General features: G+C 43.7%; 1 long non-coding RNA gene across 2 annotated transcripts in view; it reads right to left on the minus strand.

Annotated features, from left to right (window-relative positions):
* Positions 1-1,610: 1,610 nt before the first annotated feature.
* The window catches only part of LOC107199044, an 8,240-nt gene continuing 1,376 nt past the window's right edge, over positions 1,611-8,474 (minus strand). For both annotated transcript variants that reach the window (XR_004495701.1, XR_001519157.3), the window contains exons 2-3: positions 6,803-7,826; positions 1,611-4,445 (exon numbers count right to left, since the gene is read on the minus strand). This is a non-coding gene — a long non-coding RNA (uncharacterized LOC107199044). The remainder of the gene's footprint in view (positions 4,446-6,802; positions 7,827-8,474) is intronic.

The following is an 8,474-nucleotide window of genomic DNA, read 5'->3' on the forward strand; positions in this document are numbered from 1 at the left end:
CCCACCAGGAGAGACAATTCCATGAGCTCTCCCTAAATTCCAGCTGCCTCCTGGACATCTTTTCAGCCTTGGAGTGCTTTCTGCACAAGCCATTCCGGCCTCCAGCACTTCTTCCAGGAAAAGCTCACACAATTCCAGGAACCCCACGCCTCAGGTGGAGAAATGGGAATGACAAAAGCAACTTTTCTGCTGGCAGGGTTGAGCGTCCCGGACACAAAAGGCAGCAAAAAGCTGCTGAGAGGGCCGAGATTTCCCAAGGAAATCAAATATCCAGGCATGGCTCGGAGAGGGGAACTTCTGGAAAAGAGGAATGAACAAGCTCAAGCCTGTAGACTCAGCAAAATCTGATCTCACAGCCTGAGCTCATTCCTGGCTCCCAACACAGCGGGAAAAGTTGTTCCTGGGGAGATCCAAGTCCTAAATCTCCTCCTAAAACAGGAGCTTTTTGTCATTTCCAGCTGCAGGTGCCCCTGCCTCTGCTTGCTTTGTTGGGATATTTCCCCAGCTGAGGTTTGTGCTGGAACAGGGAGCACAAAAAAAGGACAAAATGTGTGAGGTTTTATTCAAGGCTCAGCTTTTTATGGCCAAATTGTGGGAATTCATTGAAAACTCCAGGGAAAGGGCTGATCCCACAGCTGGGCCTGAGGGTGATCCTGCACTTCAGCCCATGGGGGAGAGACCCCACAAAGCAGTTTCTAGATGGAATTTTTGATGTCCAGATCCACTGGAACAACGTCCCTTGGTTGTTTCAGCCTTTTGGCCTCCTCAGAAGAGGAGGTGGATGCAGATTTTGGCTGGATTTGGGTTAAATCCCGGGAGAAGAGCTCGGGATCACTCTGGGATCACAATCTGGGGTCACCACAGTCCTTCACCAGCTCCCCCAAGATTTGGTTTCTGACCCCCAGACAGAAGAGTGAAAACCCTGTCCAGGGTTTTAAATCTTCCTCCACTTCCTTGGAACCCTCAGGCTCACAGAAAATTCCAGGCTTTTTATCCCCCTTTCCCCAGGGTTATTCCGATTCGGTTTTCCATCCTGACTTTCCGTTTTGCTGCAGTTCCTCCCCAGCCTGGCTCCTCTTGCCCAAACTCCAACATTATTTTTCAGCTGAAATGACATCATGGCTGAAGTGCTGGTTAAAATTATTGCTCTCCAGACCTCCCTCACATCCCCTTTTGCAATCCCCTCTTCTGCTCTCATCTGGAGCCAGGAAGGGTGGCCTAAAACTGGAATGTCTTGTCCACATCCACCCCAGGACTTTTTGCTCTGCCCCCATCCTATAGCCAAAATTAACTAAAAAAAAAAAAAATCCAACTGAACATTTCAATTTTTTAAATAACATTTGCTAACAACTCCATAAAAACAATTCGGTTTTGGGCCCTCTCCACATGACATCAGGCTCATGGATTTCTGGAGCAGGCTCCAGAAGCTGTTTGCAAACTTGTGTTTGCTCTTAAATCCAGGCTGGCGGTGCCGTTTTTAGCACAAGCAGCCCCAGGTCAGAGTTTCCAGACTCCTCCTGGGTTTGCTGTGCTGCCTTGCTCAGAACCCAGGAATTCCATCCCAGCACCTGTGGCTGCCTCTGGAATGTGAATTAATAAGTTTTTGTTCCTAATAAGTTTTTGATTTCTGTAAAAATGTTATTTCCTGTATGTATACATATGCCTGTGTTTTACTTTGATGGTTTTTCGTTGTCAGAACAAGACAGCAGATGTTTTACCTTTGTTTACAAGAGAGGGGGAGGAAACAGAGGTTGCAGTTCAGAAGCATGGAAACACGATGTATGTATTTTAGATTTTGGAAAAAACACAGAGATTGTATATCTATTACAAATAATTCTTGAACAGCCCATTTTAAACAAGTCTTTAACCAAGCCAGTTCCATCAATTACCAGCTATTCTTCTAACAGTACTCAAGCAAAGCTGAGAGAGGATTCTTGGTTCTGGTCAAAGGTTTGGAAGCAAGAAGATTAAAAAGTCATTTCAATTAATAATTTGGAGGAAAGTCTATGTGTATTCACAGGTTCAAAACAGAGGTAACTTCCTAACTGACCCTGCTGGTGATTCTGGAGGGAACAGCGTGGAAAATCTCCTTATCTCTGAATTCCCGTGGCTCTTCCAGGCCCTTCCCGGTGGTTGTTCCCTGTCCAGCTGGCCTTTCCCGGTGGGAACACACACAGAGGAGCCCAGGGCAGCCAGGGAGAGCAGCCAGGGAAGGTCCTGAGGTGTTTCCATCATGATCTGAGGCCGTGATGGGACCCAGCAGCACTTTGGGGTGGGAGGATCCTTCCCATGGAACCACATGGGAGAAGGGAAAAGTGAAAAATCCCTGGCAAAGGAATTTCCTCCAAAGGAAATTTGGATTTCATCCAAAGGATGTTCCTCCTGAGCATGGGTGGGATGAGGGGGGACCTCCCCAGCACGGAGGGGGAGAGCAGAGTTTAAGGATCTCTCTGTTTGAGGGTGTTGGTGCCATGGTGGGATGGGAATGTTCCCCTTTGGGAATGTGGGAAAATCCAGGAGCCCACAGCCCCCTTGATCTCGCCCCAGGCTCTTTGATGACATTCCTGGGTTTGTTCCCAAGGAACTCCTGACTTCTGGGAAGGCCTCACGAAATTACACTGGGACCATTCACTGGGCCTGAGGGCAGCCCTGGCTGGGCTCCTCCTGAAATCCACAAAATTCCGCAAGGAAAACATTCCTTGGCCTTCCTAAAACCATCCCCCAGGACGTGACAAACACAGCTCCTCGCGAGGCAAAACAACTGCAACACCCAAAGCTTTTGGGTTCCCCCGGTTCTGTTTGATTTTTATTCAAGAATAAATGAAAAAGAAGCCTCAGCTCGATGAAAACATCACCGGCTTTTCCTCCAGCTGCGGGAGCATAAATGACTTTTACACTCCTTGTTTTCCAAACTTGGAGTATTTGCAAGGAGAAGATAAGGCCAAGCTGGCAAATTTAACATCAAAATGGACTGAAAAGGAAAAGACTTCAGGGATGGAGGGGAGGAAATGGAATTTTCCCGTTTTCTGGGTTTTTTGGGTGAGGGTGTTTGGTCCTGGAGCCCTCCTGGAAGTCCTGGTGTGGCCAAACACACCTTGCAGGTGTTGGGACACTCAGCCAGACCCCAATTATCCATTCCTTCCATTATTTCATCATTAAGAGCCCAATTAAGATTTCTCCCACAGCAGGAAAGAAGGATTTCCTTGGGAGGATTTCTTTTCTCTGCAGGGAATGTAAATGTGTTATTCCTTTACACCAAAAGCATGGAAAAAGCCAGGGTGGGACTCCAAAATTCCTGATTTTTAAGTGATTTTTTTTTTCCTTTGAAACCTCAGGTTTAACTCTGGGTGTTCTGCCTGCCCCAAGATTAAAAACCAAACTTAAAAAAAAAAAATAAAAATAATTAAATCTCAATTCCATACTAAAAACCTGGATCAGCAACAACCTGAGGAGGAATCAGCTGATTTCACCACAGCAAAAACCTGCTGGAAGTCCACAAATTCCCAGATTTCCAAGGGATAACCTGAAAATTCCCCGTTTTCCTCTCTTTTTGGGGAGGATCACCAGCTCCACACAGACATCCCAGCCCCGTGGGAAGCCTGCATTTTCCATTACTCCACAATCACCTCCATCTGCCCAGGAAAGCTGCCAGGAATCCCAACAAACACTTTGGAGCCCATCAAGAGCTCCAAATTTTGTTTTTAAGCTCAGCTCCAACAACATCTGCTTTGGAGAAATCCCATTTTTATTTTATTTTTTTCCCCAAGAGCTGTGGATGCCCCTTTGGAAATTGAGGATTTTGAAGAGCTCTGCTCTTTGCAGGGGCTGCTTTAACAGGGAGCAGATCCTCCCAAAGATCTCCTCCAATAAATCCAGGAATTCCAGAGGTTTTTCCCTTGGATTTTGGGAAACTCTTGTCTTTTTCACAGTGAGTTTTAATTTCATGTGGTGATTCTGCAGCTAAAAACCTACAAAAGCCACAAGTTCTGTCCATAAAAAGCTTTTTTTTCCCTACATTAATTCCTTGAGTCCAGATCCTGTTTCAGCTCTTTCCAAGGAAAGGGAGTTTTAACACATTTTTGGAGGGAAGGATTTCAAGTTTCCTGCTGAAACACGGAATTTTTAATCCTTAATTTATATATTAAATTCCAATCTATTGGATTTTTTATCTTTTTATTTTTATTTAATTTATTTTTAGTGTCCATTTGGAGCTGGTTTGGAGCACCAAGTTTCATTTCCTGCTTTCCATCTCCTGCTGTTTTCTTTTATTATCTGTACTCTTTTATTATCTGTTATCTTTTAATGTCACTCACCATCCTTAATTTCTAAGAACTTTCTTCATTCCAAATCCCTGGATTTTGGCCCAAAATCTTCTCCTCCTTTTCCTTCATGGAGTTACATCCTCGTGACTTTTTCTGGGAATATTTCTATACCCACAATTAAACCTGCAGGTAAATCAGAATTAATCAGATTTATCACAATTTGCTGAAGGATAAAAGCAAAAAGAATCATGAGGAAAAACCCTTTTCTGTGAATTTTCTCCACTGAAATCAGAGCTGGGTTTGCATTTCTTGTTGCACTAAAATTTCTGGCACCTTAAAGAAATTCTTACATTTATTTAATAAGGTTTTTTTTTGGAGGTGTTTTTAGCTTGTGAAAACATTCTGGGGATTAAAGGGCTTGGTAAAAAAAATAGAAAAAAAAAATAGAAAAACATTAAATTATAAAATTGTAGAAATAAATAGAAAAATACAATAATATAAAAGTTAAAAATATAGAAATATAACAGTATAAAAGTACCAACAGTTATGTAAATATATTTTTATATTAATATATTTTTATATAAATATATAGAAATATTAAAATGACCACTCAGTGTCCCAGCACTCAATGCAGTTTTCAATGTGATGTTAAAATGATGTCACAGAAATGTAAGACTGAAGTTGATAAAGTTATAATTTTTTAAAAATAAGGTTTTTTTCCCTCCCATTTTTCTTTTTCCCAGCATTTTTATCCCAATCCCAGCCTGCCCAGCCAGGGCTGGAAGTGAAGCTTTGCTGACATTTAGGATGAATCCACTGCAGATCCCAAAAAATCCACTCTGCATTAATTCCAGTCCAGGGCAATTCAGGACTGGGATTTTTAATTCCACAGGAGCCCACGAAATATTCAATATTTACTTCAGGGGGTTTTATGGGGCCTTTGTTCCATGCAGGAATTTTATGGGATCTGGGACTTCCTGGCATTTCCATCATCAGCAGTTAATTAGTGACAATTCCCTGGGAATAAACAGAAATATCTCCCCAACCTCCAGAAACCAAAATTCACTGGGAATAAACAGAAATACCTCCCCAAAACCCACAAAATCCTGCGGGATTTGTTGCTCCAGGAGCTCGGGATGGAACAAAATCCCAGCCAGCTCAACCTCTCCCTGTCCTGACATTCTAAAGGGAAAAAACTGAGGGAAAATGAGGAAATTCTGGGGGGAAATAACCCATTTTTAGCTATTTCATTTCTTAGCCCATTACCTGTGAAGATTTTTTAGGATTTTATGGGATGGAGGGAGCCATAGGAACGCTGTGATCCCGGAAATTCCCAAACAAAAGGGAAATGTGTTGCTCTGAGCCCACCTCGAGCTGTTCCTTGGGTTGTTTCTTTCTTTCCCAGCTCCTTTAGCTTTCCTTCTGTGTCCCTCTCGTGGTAACTCAGCAGAAATGGCCCAGTTGCACTGGAAAAATTATTTCCCAATTTTTTTCCCCTCCGTGGATTTAAAAAAAAATATTAATAATAATAAAAATTATTTTATTGGAATTTTGTCAGCATCAGAGATTATTTTTTTATATAATTTAAAAAATTTTGTTTAAATTTATTTTTAAAAAAACAGATTTTTTTGTTGTTCTTTCATTTATTGGTACTGAGGTCTGGTGAAATAAGTAAAATTTTAAGGGATTTTCATTTAGGATTTGTTTTAAGGCAAAATGGAAGAGAAAGGCAAAAACCAGAGGTAGACAGAAAATGAAGAAAATGAGAATTTGGATGAAATTCTTTGTTATAAAAGGCACAGATGGGTGTGGATTCCCCATCCCTGGAATTGTCCAAGGACAGCTTGGATGGGGTTGGAACCACCTGGGATAGTGGGAATTGTCCCTGCCCATGGGAATGGATGGGATTCAAGGTCCTTCTAACCCAAACCACCCTAAAATTCCACCTAAAAATGATTTTTAAACACTCTGAGCTACAGGAGCATTAAATCAAAATAAAATAAATAAATTTAAAATAAATATTTTTATTTTCATATTTAATGTTTAACTACCAATTTTTAAATGAAAAAATAAAAATTTAATTAAAAAACAGAGCAGGGGGGAAATAAAGTGATTAATTTGCTTAATGAACGGGGCGCATTTATTGCTCTGGGTGGGAGATTCCCTCCCCACCTGATCCCTGCTCCACCCTCACATCCCCCTAACCAGAATTGTTTCATCCCAGGATAAAAATATCCCGTTTTTCCCCCCGTTTTGGCCAGGCTGGGCTCCATTGGCTGTGCCCCCCTCACGTCACGGAGCCATTCCAGCCTTATCTCCATGGCTGGGAATTCCTGGAGACCAATCCAATCCCTGCCTTCCCCTCAGAGCCCCGAGAGGAGGAGGAGGAGGAGGATGCCAGCAAATCCCAGAGCTGCAGGGCTTTGGAATTCAAATCAGGTTCAGGGAAAGGCCTCTCCTTATTCCCAGGGCTGGGATTTCTCCCAGCACTTCCAACTGCTCTGGTTTGTCACTCCTCACCAGCACCTGGGGATAATCACCTGCACATTTTCACCTCCTGGGAGCAGAAAACATCGTTTGAAATATTAATTCACTCGCATTTCTTCTCTTCTTGTGGTTCTGGCCTGTGAATTCCAGCTTGTGATCTGCAGGGAAATGGGAAACTCAGCACTGTTTGCAGGGAATTGTGCCAGCTTTTGCCTTTTTCAATTCCATGTTGGCTGCACAGTCCAGCCCAGTGAGTCACGGCGCCTTCCCTCCGCAGCAGCCCGGATTTGAGGGAGAAAACTCGCACAAAACACACAAAAAAATCCAGTCTGAGAGCTCTGGAGCCTGGGTGTGGATCCATTTTACCCTTAAAAGTCACCCCCAGAGCTTCCAGCTGCAGTGGAGCAGAATTACCCCGAAATTCAAATGCCTCTGCTCTGCACTGGTATAAAGAGAATCTCAGCGTCCAGTTCAAACACAGCACCAGTAACAACCAGTTTGGTTTCTCCAGCTGCTTTTCCAGTTCCTTCTGGGGGATCTGCAGCTTCAGCACCTCAGACAGCAGCACCAAAGTGTCCCCAACGCCACCCTCGGGGACAAATCCACCTCCTGTTGGCACAGGAGGGAGTCCATAAAGGCACCGTTATTCCCTGAGTTGTGCACCCGGCAGAGCAGCAGAACTTTGATCCCTTTCCAAGACTTTTGAGGATTCTGTCAAGCAGCCAAATGTTTGGAGTGTGTTGTGTTTATTAATAAATAAAAGTGTTCGCAGCAAGCAGCCACCTGGCTTTGTAGTTGTTTTTTTTCCTCCCCTCCGGTTCCACTTTCATCCTCAAATGTTATTTCACGCTTTCTCCCCGTTACGCTTTGGTCTGAACAGTTTATTCTATTCAAAAGCTTTAAAATAAGATTAGTTCACTCTCTCTGCAGAAGTGGTGACTCCTGTGTTCTCTGGACTTGTTTTTTTCCTCTCCTTTCGCTGCACAATATTCCCAGGACAAGGATGTTTTCCAATCTCCATCTTTTCATCCCACCAGCTGCAGATCTGGTCCGTGTTGTTTCAGGTAAGGCTTTATCCTACGCCAAAGCAAGAACATAAAATCAAAGTTATTTATAAGAGAAGATACACATTTGCATCTTAAGGTGGTAGGGAAGAGGGAGTGAATATCCAGCATTTCCCAACACACAGAAGTTCTCTTAAAAGGGAATTTATTGTGAGCTGGTGGAATGGAATGAGGGTAAACCCTAAGTTTTTTGTTTATTTAAAGGTAGAAATGTGGTGCTCCCTTCTCTGCACAACCCTGACCTCAGAAAATCCCCAGTCCAGCACGCTCAGAGCAGCTCAGCTCTCACTCAGGGCTATTACAGGTGTAACAGGAATTACAGCTGGAGCAGGTATTACTGTAATTCCCAAGCCTTAATTCCCACTTAACCCCCTGTGTCCCTCCTGTCACTTCCAACAGGAACAGGCAGAGCTGGCAGCTCATGGTGGGCACGGGGCATGGAGTGACCCCATTGTCACCACAGGGTCACCCAACACAGACCCCATCCCCTCACAAATGTCCAGAGCCATCACATCTCCCTCAGAGTGACCTGTCCACCACCTCAGCCCCTCAGAGTGACCTGTCCACCACCACATCCCCTCAGAGTGACCTGTCCATCACTCCATCCCCTCACAAATGTCCAGAGCCATCACATCTCCCTCAGAGTGACCTGTCCACCACC

This window comes from Parus major, unplaced genomic scaffold, assembly GCF_001522545.3.
Source record: "Parus major isolate Abel unplaced genomic scaffold, Parus_major1.1 Scaffold416, whole genome shotgun sequence".
Classification (NCBI taxonomy): domain Eukaryota; kingdom Metazoa; phylum Chordata; class Aves; order Passeriformes; family Paridae; genus Parus; species Parus major.